This window comes from Meles meles, chromosome 9 (assembly GCF_922984935.1).
Source record: "Meles meles chromosome 9, mMelMel3.1 paternal haplotype, whole genome shotgun sequence".
NCBI classification, from domain to species: Eukaryota; Metazoa; Chordata; class Mammalia; order Carnivora; family Mustelidae; genus Meles; species Meles meles.
Window position 1 is genome coordinate 77,075,402 of NC_060074.1, and position 15,276 is coordinate 77,090,677.

At 39.0% G+C, this 15,276-nt stretch overlaps 1 long non-coding RNA gene across 1 annotated transcript in view; it reads right to left on the bottom strand.

The window, feature by feature from the left end:
* Positions 1–4,575: 4,575 nt before the first annotated feature.
* LOC123950933 overlaps positions 4,576–15,276 on the bottom strand; it is a 30,237-nt gene continuing 19,536 nt past the window's right edge. The window contains exon 3 of the long non-coding RNA XR_006820318.1: positions 4,576–4,745. This is a non-coding gene — a long non-coding RNA (uncharacterized LOC123950933). The remainder of the gene's footprint in view (positions 4,746–15,276) is intronic.

The following is a 15,276-nucleotide window of genomic DNA, read 5'->3' on the forward strand; positions in this document are numbered from 1 at the left end:
GCATCGTGACTGGCTGTTGGAGTTCAGCCAGTGAAAGAGAAAAATGTGGTAGCAAAAGTGGCACCACGTGAATGATTATCGGTGGAAAAAATGTCACACATCATGTGGCCTCTGTCTGTTAATTTAATGTGATGCACTTGAGTGTAAAAATAATGGGCTCTGTCAGCCTTATTAATTATCTATGCTTGTTCTGGAAGTTGGGATTGTGAAATGCCTCCGAACCACCTGATGTAATGGGCCATTTTTGACCTTTCCATGCAAGCCTCTGCACAAGCAGTTGCAATCCCAATGGCTAGCTCATCTGCAGTTAGGGATGTGGTACTGAGTGAGACTCACATAATAGCAATATTGGCCACAAGGTGATGGACTAATCAATCTTTCTATAGTGGATTTCTTTAGCCTGGTGTGACACATTTCCTACTTAATGATACCATTCTGATGCTGGGAGCACTTCTTGAGCTCAGGCTGCCTCTGTTTGTCCATTATAGTTTAAATATATGGCATTTATTTTAATGGTAGAAGCAAATTAGTCTGTTACAATTCTGCATGTGCACTTCTTTGGTGTATTCTTTAATATGGCCCTCAGAAAGCTGGGAGACAAGCTAGCCAGATAGTGCTCTAACCCTGGGAACTACTAATACTTTCATGTCTGAGAATTTACTGATGGGACATTTTAAGAGGGAAATGTGTGTGGGTGAGAAGCTGTGAAGAAAGAGCTGGCCGCTGAGGGCCATTGCTTCTTTCATTGTTCAAGCAAGCTGATATATTTTGGTGTGTGTGTATGTGTGTGTGTGTGTACATTTACACTATGAACTGCTGAAGGATAAAGAACATGTCTCTTCTTTTCTGTCCTGGATCTTGGTACCATGTTAAGTACCGAGAGGCTTTGTAATATGTGTTTGTGAGGGGATGGGTGTTCTAGTAGAAATATGTGAAGATTGAGATGATGATGTTGATGATTTATTAAATAGACTTTAGGATCTTATCTAGCCCTATAGATTTTAATATTATGTTGCCTTTCCTACAAAGTTTAGGGGAATATTTTATTGCTAATGTCTTTTCTGCAGCTATCATGTATCTTGTGCTTAAGCAATAGAGTCTTCTTAGATCATTCATGAAGAAAAAATCATTATGAAGGGATAAATTCGGAAACTTGATATCAAATATTCAGGTCTGCATGCTATATAAGAGTTATGAAGCATTCTAATTAGGTGAAGACCATTTATATGGTTTCTTTTCATAACTAGATTGATAACCAGATTTGGTTATGCCACCTAGATGTATGTCTCACCAACATGGAATAATTAGACAATGTACACCAACAAAACTTTTCCCTTTACTCTTTAACCGTGAACGCTAATTGTTCAGCTTAAGTCGTGGGACATTAAGGGAGTCGTTTAACATACCTGAACTTTGGTTTTATTGTATAGAATAAGGGAGTTATGTTTTATGATCTCTAAGGCCATTTTTAGCTCTGAAAGGATTTGGCTCTGTGATTTTGTGTGTTTCTGAATATGTCATAAGTGAATGATACTACATTATTTACACCAGGGAAAGAATCATCTTCAGCTATCTGAAATGGCTCTTTTTAGCCAGTTATTCTAGATTATATAACCTATTCATTTTCTTTATAGCTTTTACCACAGCCTATAATTATCTTGTTTATTCATTTATTCTCCTGTTTGGGGTTTGCCTCTCCATGAGGCTGGAAACTCTCTTGTTCACATATTGATGCCCAGTGCTTAGAAAAACTGAGTGCCTGCCACATGAGGAGTCCAAGAAATACTTGCTGAATGAATGAATGAGTACATGAATTCAGCCCTGTCCCCAAAGTACAGCCTCTTTACCCTTTAAAACAACTTCACTTGGAGTTCAGTGGAATAAAGATGTGGTTGAAACTACCATTTATGTAAAACAATTACTCGAGGATATGATTGAATGTTTTGAGATATATATATATACACACACACACACACACACATATACATACATACCACCTGCATTTTATTTATTTATGGCTTATCACTTTAGCTAATCAAAAGTGGAATTTTCATCAGTAAGTTGTTCATGTGTTTGTGTTTTTAGCAACTAAATTTAATTAGCCATTTTGTTCCTAAAATTTATGATTAGCTGTCATACCTGAGTACATGATAATGTCTAGGTACATTTTTGGATGATGTAAATAAATTTGCCTGTTGGGGGCATGCATTTTCATGTGCAAGAGGAATTTTTAGCACCACGAAATGTGAATGGTAAATTTTAGAATTCATCGTGGAAAGTAGTACATCTTGTAATCTCCTACCAACCTATTAGAACATCACCTGTTCTTCCATACTTCACTTATGTAATCTCTCATAACATGAAAACGTTGGAAAACCTTATCATTTATCCATGAACTGGCTGGATTACTCCTTGCTTCAACATATGTTCAAGTTAAGGTCAATGTGCGTGCTGTTTTCTGAGCTGTGAATTTGTGGCAAAGGTAGACCTTTCTTTGTGAGACATGATACTATGGGCCTTGCCTCCTAGGGCAGTGAATCCTTTCAAATGAGAAAAGAAATGTCAGTTGTGTTAGAATACAGGATTCTAATAGCAATGACAATAGAGTTTATTACTACCCATCATAGGACTCTATAATCACTCTCTTTTGAACAGTTAAATGGAGCATTATCTTTCATTGTCCTTGTTTATACACAACATGAAATAGTTTTTCTCACAGTGTTCATTTAATCTATGAACTAACATTTTTTCCTTATGGAAGAGCTGTCAGATTTTGATAAAAATGGATTTATGACATTTTTGGAGACAAACCTTTGCAGCCTCTGATTATGATTCGCCCCCTCAGTAGATCTGGGAACCATTCCCCAGAAGTAGAGCTAAGCCCATGTGGGTTTCATAAGCACACTTGAGATTAGAAATTCACCAGGAGGTAAGAACAAACCCAGTGACGTTCTAAGGAACACGGGTTTTGGTGGCATGGTCAGGGAAAAAAGAAGGAAAATTATTTGCATTTTTTTTTTGCCTGTAAGACCTTTGCTGTGCCTCAACCACTGTGGGCAAACACGCTCATCAGTACATCCTTGCTGTGTAGCAGGAGTCGAACAAGAGACTGTCATGACAAACTTCAGCCAGTGTCACACAGGAGTGTCTATGTATTCCCATGGACTTGGATTTTGACAATTCTGGAAAGGCAACCCACTGCATATTAATTGAGTACAACTGGTTCTGAATTGCCTTTAGAAAGGTGCAAATTATGGCTTCAAAGTGACCCGATAGAGGTGCAATTGAACGTTAGCACAACATTTCTAAAATAGAATCGTTTTAAATATACATATATAGATGTGAATTCCGAGTCCGTCTACTTCATTTTTTGGTCGGGAGTTTACTGCCTTAAAATGGGAAATAAATGTGTGAATACTATCAAGGGTGTGAAATCCTCCATTTGTACAGACTGGAAACTTGGTAATAATTATGAATCTGGAAATAGCAGAAATTATACAAAAGTTTAGCAACATTTAAATTTTAAATGCAAGTATTTCAGGAGAAGAGTTTAAATCTGCTTGGAGAGCTTTCCTTGCAGTCTTCGATACTAAAAAGTTAGGGATTTCCAACCAGCTTTTATAAATGCTAATTTTCTTGTAATTTTTAAACAGAAAATTGCCTTGACTAATCTCTTTTATTTCAAAAGCTGCTTATTCTAAGTGTGCCTGAATCTGATAAACTCAGGAGCCCCGACTTAACCCAACCTAAATGAAACTTAACCTTTTCTCCCTTCTCACACGAGTGGACAATGGGGTCTCAGCTGCACGGAGCATTAGAGAAGCTTGCCCAGTCTCTAGGCCAGCTGGAAGGCCAGGCTTCCCTGCTTTTCAGCCAGATAGACACTGGCGCTGAGATACCCTAGGGCAGAGGTTTAACATGGTTTGAATGAAACTTGGATTTCGAAGTATCCATCCCTTTAGGTTGATGTCACTGGGAGTCCAAGACTCCTCTTTCATTAACTGGCCTCTCACATCGATGGCAATAGTGACACAAAACAGCCAACCACTAAAACAGTTGGTTCTCTTTTATTATTTGTAATTTTGTCTATTTGCATGAGAGCCTGGCAGCATATGGCCTGATGAATTAAAAAAAAACAAAACCCTGTAAAGTCTCATCTACGGGCCAGAGCCTCCAGCTCATGGCACTAGCAGGGGCCAGTGGTGCTCCACCTGCCACTTGTCTGGAGGGTGGGGGCATAAACTGATGACCTACTAGGTTTCCACGGCCAAATAGCACGGCTGATGCCATGATTTAATTCCTAACAGTACCGTCACAAATGGCTAGAAGTGGCAACACCCACTGTTTCAGTAGTAAATCCGATTGGCAAGCTACCTGCTCTTTGCCCTACCTAGTATTCTATGCTAATTATGCCCAATCAGACTAACAGCAATAGAGAGGAGCAGAAATGCTTCTTCCCCAATGTACACAGGTCAGTTGTGAGGAGGAAAATGTAGGGATGTAGGGATGCATGGTCACATTTTCATACCCTGCTAAAGGGATGAGCAGCAAACCAGGGAAAGAAAAAAAAAAATCTTGGCAATGCATCTGTTTACTCTTTTTTTTCACACTTGGTCATTTCAAAGTCAAAAATTTTTATAGATCTTACGTGTTGGTTTTTCTGAATTAGCCATTTTTTTCAGCTGTCAAGTTGCATCAAAGGAATGTATTTTATGGTTTCTTCTGAGAACTGAACATTTCTTTGCCTGAAACAAGGAAATTAAAATTATTTGGATTCCTACTTCAGAGTAAACCAAATTGCAAACTTTATTTTTTTCCTTAATATTATATGTATGTGATTCTATAATGTCAAACAAACCATATACATATAGAAACAATGTACAGACTTTAAGTAATTTAATTGTTATGAAGGTCAAAAAAAGTCATCTTGAAAGCCAAAGTCCATTTACTAAACCATTTTGATGTAGTTTAGAAACCCTTTATTTCTCCTGCATTTTAAGATTACTAAATACATGCATACTAAGGATGTGTGAGTCAGAATTGCCAGCGATCAAAGAAAGGAAGAGGTAATTTGAGGGGGAAAGCTTCTATGATCTTATGAAGTGAGAAATTTTCTTGATAAGCCACAGCAGACACATTCAGCATTGTGAGGTTGAGTATAGATAGAACAGTTGACGGCATAGGACCCAAATCCCTGCTAAATGTTAAGCATTTCTCTCCTACTAAATCCTAAGAGTAACTGCGAGGTATTTTATGTTTATGATTTTATGTGTAAGAAGCAGTAGAGCAAGGGCACTGACCAATCAGAATAGCAGCACTGGAGTAGAATCCCAGAAGTCTCTCTGCTTGGTGACGTTTGACCCTTTGGTTCCTGAATTTGGGGGAGGCCCAGGATCCTGGTGTAGGGGGACAGGTATGGGGATTGGCAGGATTTGGGCAGTAGCCATTTACCAATATAGGGAAGTGCTTCAATTATTTATTAACTGTGTCAACTCTGGTGGCTGAACATCCTAGTGGTAGGTATTATTTTACAGATAAAGACACTGTGGCGTAGAGAGGTTAATTAATTTGTTCCAAATCACACAGCTGATAGGGGACAGAGACAGAATTAAAATCCCTCCCTGTCTCCAAAGACCGAATATGTGCTTCTGTGTCATGCTGCTACTATAATGCTTCCTGGAAATTTTGCACTAAAGAGTTGAGTTAAATTTTTGCTGATATTCCATCTGAGTAATGTGGATAAAGATATCAGATATGCCCTAGCAAGCGATGAAACTTGCCTGAGAGTAGAGAAAATCTATTTTAAACTCAGTGGCCTCTGACATTAGATTGGTATATGTTCCTATGTGAAATTGATGCTTGATAGTTTGTTAAATTAGAAGAAAACCTGTGTTGTTGCACTTTCGTATAGAGAGGTGTGTAGGAAATACACCAGCCACTTTTTTAGATAAGATACAATTCTAGGTAAGGGCAAGCTATTAAACTAAACTAAAACTAAGGGCAAGCTATTAAACTAAACTAAAAACATTACTTGTTTCCAGTTGAGGTAATTTAGTTTAAACTGAGCTAAGTAAACAAGTTTTATTTCAGTTAAAAATAAATATAAGTAACTAAAGCTTCAATTAAAAGGAATACTTCAAGGTTTAAAATTTTCATGTATGGAAGTGAATTTTTTCCAGAGAGATAACATCTATTAGGTACTATGTGGTAGTTGATTTCTTCCCAAGGAAACAAAAACATTCTGCAAAGAAATTGGAAAGAGATGAGGGACGCCTGAGTGGCTTAGTGGGTTAAAGCCTCTGCCTTCAGCTCAGGTCATAATCCCAGGGTCCTGGGATCGAACCCTGAGTCCGGCTCTCTGCTTGTCCGGGATCCTGCTTCCTCCTCTGTCTCTGCCTACTTGTGATTTCTCTCTGTCAAATACATAAATAAAATCTTAAAAAAAAAAAAAAGAAATTGGAAAGAGATGAGATGTTAAGCTTGGTCCCTTCTTTATGGGCCCAATTAAGGAAAGACTAGAGATACACTCAAACGTTTAACCATATTCTATTTAGAAAAATAAGTTTAAGAACATTGATTTTACTGGATAAAACGTAGCTGGGAACATTCTCTAATATATGAGCAGACTTTGTTCCACATGTTTATTTGTAATTTGATATTCAAATTTCCATATATAAAATTCAAGTGGTAGTAGCTTTATCCTCAGTCTAAATAGTAAAATTTATTTTACCTATAATTTACCTATTTTTTACTTTACCTACAGTGTTTTAGGCTCTACTTTCTATGTATCGTTGATTAGAGAGGAAAAACATCCCGAGTACCAAGGTAATTTCCTGGAGCATACTTGCACCTGGACCTCCAGTCTTGACATAAAGCAAGCAAACAAACCAAAACCCAAAATAGTTTAGACCACATCCTCTCATATTTTCTCAGGAATAAGACAGAGGTTCATCAAGGAAAGAGCCGAAGGATGAGGTTATTTGCTTAGATTTGCAGTGGAGCATGGCAGTAGGAGATGGGGACGCCTGGGTGGTAGAGTCTATTAAGCCCCACACTCTTAGTTTCCGCTCAGGTTGTGACCTCAGGCTCTTGAGATTGAGCGGTGGTTGGGCTCAGGGAGGAATCTTCTTGGGACTCTCTCCCTCTCCTTTTGTCCCTCCCCCTACATGCACTCCTACCACACCACTCCTCCCACACCACTCCTCAGCCCCGAGTGCATGCAAGCTCTCTGTCTCTAAAAGAAATCTTTTTTTTTTTTTTAAGATTTGCAGTGTAATTTTGGGAAAACACTTTGAAGACTGCTATAAATGTAAGCATTCCAAATTCCAGCGATTGGGATAGATTGTAGTACTTAAGAGTTTAAGAGCTGGGTAGGACTTCCAAGATCACCAAGTTAGGCATATCCTTCTAATTTGAATCAACTGAATGAAGCTCTTTTTCCTCCCTCTTTCTTTAATTCACAAACACAGGTTAGGGCTAAAGAATCTTTACAGCTTTGCCTGGCCCATTTATCTTCTTGGTATGGTCCAAGCTAGTTATATAGCAAGATTTACAGAATATTTGAAGCCTACATGCTAAGAAATATTTATTTCTTATTGAGACCTTCTTTCATTAAAGCATCCATTCTGTTAGTGGAGTCTACTCATTGTGCAAATATCTCTCAAATTTCTGTCCTGTGCACTGTATAGTCTTAGCTGATGGGTAAATACAGAAGTAAATAAAATGGGGTTTCTTCTTTCAAGGCAATTTTTTTCTGGGGGTGCATGGGTGGCTCAGTTGGTTAAGCATCTGCCTCTTGATTTTGGCTCAGGTCGTGATCTCAGGGTCATGAGATCAAGCCTCATGTCAGCTCCCTGCTGGGCGTAGAACCTGCTTGGTATTCTCCCTCTTCCCTCCCTCTACCTCTTTCCTCCCTAAAAAAAAGATTTTCTAGGTTAGAACAAAAGATAAGAATAAGTCAAATAGAAATTAAAGAGCTTAGTCAAGAAAGTAAATAAATGCTTTCAAAATGAATTTTAGATGAGAGGGGCTGGAGTTCAGTGGAGGGAAGGAGTGCTGTAGCAGCACTGAGATAGATTGATCCATGAAAGGGCAGGGTAACTGAGGCTGGCATGTAAAGTATTTGAGGAAAGTAGAACAGAAGCACAGAGCATGGGCAATAAAAGGACTCAGTACCAATGGATGATTTATTGGAAAGAGGGCAGAGTCCAGGTTTAGTGTGTGATACTTACATTAAAGCCATAATCATCCACTAATAAGCTGATAGGAGCAGTGATAACCTCTTATGGTGGAATGGCCCTGAATTTGGTGGGGGAAGGAGGGGAGGTGGTCAGGAGACAGAGGTTCATCTCTGCTACACTCCAGAAATATGGTTTTGGAGGAGAAGTTAGACTTTTCCTGTCTTCATATGTCTTTTCCATTCTTCAGATGTGAAATAAGGAGTTTGTGTTGGGTGGTTTCCAAAATTCCATCCATCTCATTGTTTCTAAGGGATCCATTTTGATGAAAGGAGGGTAGTGGGGTAGTTGCCAAACAAAGGGATGGGAGGAGTCCAAGGAAAGGGGGTTCTAAAGAGGACCAGAAGGGAGGGGGAGTGATTGGCAGCATAACAAGAAGTGGTGAATTAAGGAGAGGCAGGTGTGTCTAGAGGGGCATTTCTGGAGTTTGAAATGGCATCTGGGTCTGGCCTGAGAATTGGCACCGCTCCATCAGACTGCCTTCTGTTATAGTACACCTGTTCCCTAACAACTTTCTTCTCTCTCCCTCACTTCCTTCAGGGTCCTTTCTCTGCCCCCTCTTTTCCCTCCCCAACAATGTAGTACCGGACAGTAAAGATCAGAGCACAGAAGAAATGGCTTATCTGCTTCCCAGAGACGTGCTTTTCCCTTTTAGATTTGCATAGTTTGAATTGCTGTTGGTGGTAACTGCAGCTCTGCTCCTTTGGTTTGCATGTCCAAGGCCCATAGCTTGAGGACTATTTCCTTCAAAGTTCCCAGTCGCACCTAGAGACCACGTTTTCAAGTATGTCCAGCTCTGTGTGGGGCAGAGGGAAGGTTAGTTAAGAGCAGGGACCAGAAGGAGACCTAGTGAAGGTGCCTCTAGGGATCCCAGGGGAAAAAGACTGCTTATCAAAGGAGCAGTAGCAGCTATGGCCTGGGAGCTGGCCTCAGTACGCAAAGCAAAGAGTTTCTTTATTTGCTAATTGCAGCCCTATGTGGTAGTTCCATTAACATCTATTTGTTGAGTATCTGCAGTGTGCCAGATACTACTAAAGCTGCTATAATTCTCTCTTAGGTCTAAGTCATTATGTTAAATGAAAATGGAGTGGATATACTTTCTTCAAAAGGGATTAGTATTTTAAAATCTCTTTCTATTTCACGAGTTAGCATTTAGAACATTCACCATTGTGAAACTCTGTTAATATCCTTTTTTTTCTCCTTGGGCATGAACTATATATATTAGCACCTTGATAGATTTTGTTAACACTTCTCTTTTAAGTGATCAGTCTTTAAAATATTTCTGAAGAAGTATTACATGGATATGCTTGCTATTTATTTTTATTGTGAAAGAAATGGCTCCTGAAGTTAAAAATCATCTTGTTAATGTCTCCATCTCATCCCTGGTCAGGATCCTCTGTACTCCATCAATATGAGCTGGCTGCTGTTCTCAGAACATACTGTACTATATTGTGCCTCTGGATCTTTGCATATGCTGGGCTTCCAGTGGGGAATGCATTTCCTTGCATGGAAAATGCCCACGAGATGTTCTTACAGTTCAAAAATCTCCTTTGATCAATTCTTTCACTCCCAGTTAGATTGCCCATCTCCCCACTGGGGCCCAATATAGTCTATATTAACTTTTATTATCCTCTCATATGCTGGTCACAGTTACTTGCTCAGATTTCTTTTCCCAGCTAGATTTTACGACCTCCAGGGCATAGGACTCCTCCAGGGCACAGGGCAGGGACTGTGTCTTATTTGTCGTTGTATCCTCAGGGCATGAAGAAGAAAAGCTTAATATACATACATCTAATAATTTAGATGAGTGAATAAATGGATGAGTGGATGATCAAATAAACGACATAGGCGTGCACACCTTCACCCCCTAGGAACACGTTGTGCTAGTATTGTGAGGAATGCAAAGAAATATGAGCTGAATCCTGTCCTGAAGGTGCTTACACGATGCAGTAGTGATGCATTCTAAGACATGCATGGTGTGGTTCCTGGATAATAGATCTTAAAGGAAGAAGCCTTCCTTTCTCAAAAACACAGTCTTGGTAAGGTGGAAGAAATATTTTTATTTTAAAATATTTTTAAAAAGCAGAACTCTGTGGTTAAAATTATGCAGTCAGAATGCTTCACTACTCCATGTGTGGAAGTAGTGGGAACAGTAAGCTGACTAGTGTTAAACACTACCGTTGACTTCTCAGTTTTACTAATTGGTGGCTGACCTGAACTTACCACGTTCTGTGTTAGATTGCTCAACCTGTCTGCTCCACAGAAAGCCACCTCCCTAACCACTACTTGCTTTCTTTTTTCGAGTTAGCCTACACCCAAAGCCACCGTCAGATGTCACAGGGAATGAGACTTCACAAGGTAAGTTAAAACAAAACAAAACAAAACAAAACAAAACAGGAACAAATGCTTTTCAAAACAGAATCTGGTGAAAGCGCTGGCTCAAGAATGATAAGCACCACTTTGCAGAGTTCCCTGGTTTTGGGGTGTGGAAGGGACGTATAGCCCTGGATTTGGTGGAATTAAAGATGGTGTGAGTGAAGTGAGACAGAGCCTGGGGTCCCAAGTGGCGTGTCTGAGAAGGAAGCAGGTTATGTTGTCTAGACAAGAGGAAATGCGTTATTTTTTTGATGGAAGATGATTGGAATTTTAAAAGTCAAATGATAGGACTAGAAAATATAATTGATGTTTTATTTCTTCTTTCTGTTTCATTCTGAAAGTCTGTCTTTAAGTCCAAAGTGGAAATTTAAACTTAAGAAGTGATCCACAGAGATACAGGCCTGTTGCTCAGCAGGGATCCTCTTTTTCTTCCCACGTAAGGAGTTGTAAATTTGGGGTGGATTCAAGACCATGTCTAAGATTTTTCTTACTCTCCTTTTGGTGAACACAGAGTATGTAGCTATTTTAAATGGGGGTTTGATACTCATTTAAAATGCTGTGTATGTTTCAATGTTTGAAATCATTTCTTTTTCCCATATTGTCAGTATTAGATTACTAAGGCATCCTTAAACCTTTTTTCATGAAAAAGGAACACAGACTTGGCAGGTTATTTGCGGTTTGTGTTCTTCAAGACCCTGTCTCCCACTGAGCTTCAGGGCTTTTATGCTTTTTCCAGGCTGCTTCCACTTTTCCCCTTTCCTCCCTCATACAATGTAAGGTAGATCAAGTGAGAAAGAAATCCAGAGGTTCTGTGTAAAGACTGGACAATGATAACTACAAAGGGTCCTTTCAGTGTTGATGTTTACACATCTTACACATTTTTATTGCTATAAACTAGTTTATTATCATTACACTTGAAAGTCCGCATTTTGGCATATTTCAAAGACTATTTCCTATCAACCTAGACAATTATATCTTGTGTTGATATGTGTTGTAGCAAGTTCTCCTGGCCAGGAGCTTTGTGTTATATTTGTGCCAATTTAAAGTCTCCAGTTCTGGCTCTGGTATCTATTACCACAGAGGCCAATGGACCCGAGATGACACCAGAATTTCATTTTTATTCTCAACCTGAGATGATACTGTTGTTCACATAGTGAAACTGTCCTATTTCTCACCAGTGGCTCTAATATCTACAACTCTGTTTGGGTTTGACGGACATGATAAGCTAAGGAGAAGAGTCTGCATATGTATAGCTTTTCTGTACATATTTTCTCTTCTCCTAATACTCTTTCAGGTTATCAGCAGATTTTATAAAATAGCAAACTCAAATGCTGGCAAACAGCTGTGTGGACTCTATAGAGCCAGGCTGCCTACATTTAAATTCCTAACCCACTACTACCTAGTTATGAGACCTTATGCAAGTTACATAACTGCCTTCTGCCTTAGTTTCCTCATCTGTAAACTAATGGTTTCTATCACACTGGGTTGTTAAATGAGAAAATTCATGTAAAGTGTTAATAATAGCGCATGTCACATAGTAAGGACTCTTTACCTTCTTATCAAACAAAATAAGCAAGTGTTCAACTTCCCTAACAGATGGGGAAATGAAAATTAAAGTAACAAAAGATACCACTTTACACACATCAAATTATTAAAAGTTAGAAAATTGGACTTGGTATCAGGGAACCATATACTTATAGACAGCTTGTAGAAATGTCAATTGTGACAACCTGTTCGGAAACCAATCTAGCAAGGTCTGTGACGTTTATTGTGGCATTTTCTAAAGTGCCTACCATAGCCTACCACGCCCTACAGCATCCGGGCCCTAGGCACCATATCTTGCTGATGCCTTTGTCTGCCTCCATCCTAGTGCTCATTGCACACCAGTCACAATGGCGTTGCCGTGTTGCCCTTTGTCTTCAGTCACTCTGCGCATGCTCTCCCTTCAGACCATCCGTACTGTTCTATTCTCAGTCACTCTGTGCATGCGCTCTCCTTTCAGAGACTTGGTGCTGTTCTGTCTACTTGATTGCTCTTCTAACACTCCTCCTTGTTTACTCTCTCAAACCTTTCAGGTTTCTGATCAGGTGTCTGAGAGCGGTTTCCCCCTACCTCTGCGTTTAAAGTAATAAGTAATTTCCTGTAACCTTCTATTTCCTTATTTAGCTTTAGAAAAATACCACATTATGTTACATAATAAAGTGTTGTCTATCCCCTCTTCTAGAATGGATGTTCTGTGAGGGCGGGGACTTTGTTCACTGCTGTTCCTGGAGTCAGACCAGCTGGTACTAGAGGGCATTTGATAAAGACATGTTGCCTGAATGAATTTTTTGTAGTAGCAAATGAACAAATAAGCAAAGGTAAGAGAATGGTGATGAACTGTGATATATCAATAACATGAAGTATTACCAACTCCTGAGAAGAATGAATTAGAGCTATATCATTGAGGGGTTTCTAAAATGTATTAAGGAAGAGGTACAGGAACAGAAATGTGTATATAATACGGCCCCAAGCAGAAGCAGTGATCAAACCTTATATCTATACATGATTTCATGGGAATGGGTACAGAAACACACTCGCCAGGTTGTAAATGTTGATTATCTAGGGAAGAGTGTACAGGATGATTGTTGAGCAGGATGTAGAAAGGGAGCCAGAAAGCTAAAAGTTGGAGGAAAGGCAAATAAAATGATTGCCAATATGGGATCCAGCTTCACACCAGCTTCAGTCAAATCCTTCTCCACCCCTACTCCCACTGAGGCTTAATGTCAGGCTCTGACACCAGGTGGCCGATTCACCCCAGTTCAGTACTCTCCTTTAGGAGTCAGTGTTGATGGTCTGGTAGAGGTTCCAGGAAGTGTACTCAAGTCTTGCCCTCGCCTATCACTTGAAATCTTACATTCTCTGAGAAAGCTATTTGTCTTTTACTGAGTACTTTACTTTTGTTTTTCATGCAAGGAGTCCTTGATGCTCTGTGGTTACTTATCACCTTTCCGAGGTTCTGAAGAAACACTATGAAATTGATTCCTGACTGCTTGGGCCTTTTCTGTTCACTAGGGCCCATAAGGCTCCTGAGCCAGAGAAGTGTACCTGGGAGGATGGTAATGTGCTTTGCATACATTTGCATACATATAGGGAACTCTGTGGAGCTCTCAGAAATTTGGGAGAAAAAATATCAAATAGAAATGATAAACATTTTTTATTTGTTTATTTATTTATTTATTTATTTGACAGAGATCACAAGTAGGCAGAGAGGCAGGCAGAGAGAGAGGAGGAAGCAGGCTCCCCGCTGAGCAGAGAGCCTGCTGCAGGGCTCTATCCCAGGACCTTGAGATCATGACCCTAGCCAAAGGCAGAGGCTTTAGCCCACTGAGCCACCCAGGTGCCCCAGAAGTGATAAACATTTTGAAAATAAAGCAGCATTACCTTAGAAATACAAGAAAGCAAAGGCAAAATATATGGTTTAAATCATTAACAGTATAATTAATGACCAGGAAAAAAAAAACCATATTTTTAGGTAAGAATATATCCCCTTTATCATAGGGTTCAGTCATCTGAGCTTTATATTTATTAGTCTGATTGTATTTTCTACCAGCTCTAAGGATGGGATTGTGTCCCGTTTTTACTGACATTGGATGGCAGTTTACATTCATCCATTTGTCTTCACTTTAAATATAATAATTTAGGGATGCTAATTCTAAACTTAGGCTCCCTGAAGGCAAAATAGCATTTCATAGTGACTGATTTTAGAAGACACAAATGGTTTTGCTACAATATAAGTGTGCTATTACTTCTATCTTTACAGAGTTTCTAGCTTATTACTGTTTAAAGATGAACATCAATGGTATAACTTGAGAAAGGCATCAAAAATTATCCTAGTACAAAAAGAAACTGGGCCAACACATGCCACAAGCCATTTTGGACATTTTTAAGTTAGTTCAAAATTATTTTCCTGAGAGGAGAAAAAGATGTTTAAATTCTGAAGTTGAGAAAAATTTCTAAGAATATTTTTCTGAGACGTAGGTTTTCTTGAGCAGTTTCTTCCATCAACATATTTATAAAACCCAACTCTTCCTTTTTTTCAAAAAAAAAAAAAGTACAAAATATGTAGAGGAGACATAGGGGGTGATAGACTAACATCATGTAAAAATTCTGAATTTCAAACATGCATGCTTAATAATCATCAACCAACAACAAATTGCAGTTATTAGTAATTGTTTTCTTTCACTACAAATGCTGGGATTTGATAGTCACTTGCTTAGAACAGAAGTCTCTTGATTGTGTGAACTAGCAAAACTCAAAAGAAGTATATTAATAAATCAAAAAAATGGAAATACCCTTTTCACTTTTTTTTTTAAGTTATGTTGGAGGAAATCAGTAGTACATAAAGGGCATTAGGTCAGACTTCTGCTCTTTCTGTGTTCTCATGATTGATCTTTCACCTTCTGTTGCTTAACTCCTCTGAAAAGCTGTTTGTATGGGGGGGGCGAGGAAGAAAGGGTTGGGAGGTTTTGTAGTGTCCTTTTCAAGATTCATGAGCTAGACTTGAATAAGAAACCATGCTGAAAGCCCATGTTATTAGAATTATGGGGGAAGTTTACATGTGTTGATTAGCTGAGAAGCTCACTTTCAGTATTATCATGCTACAGTCATTCCACTTGTGTTC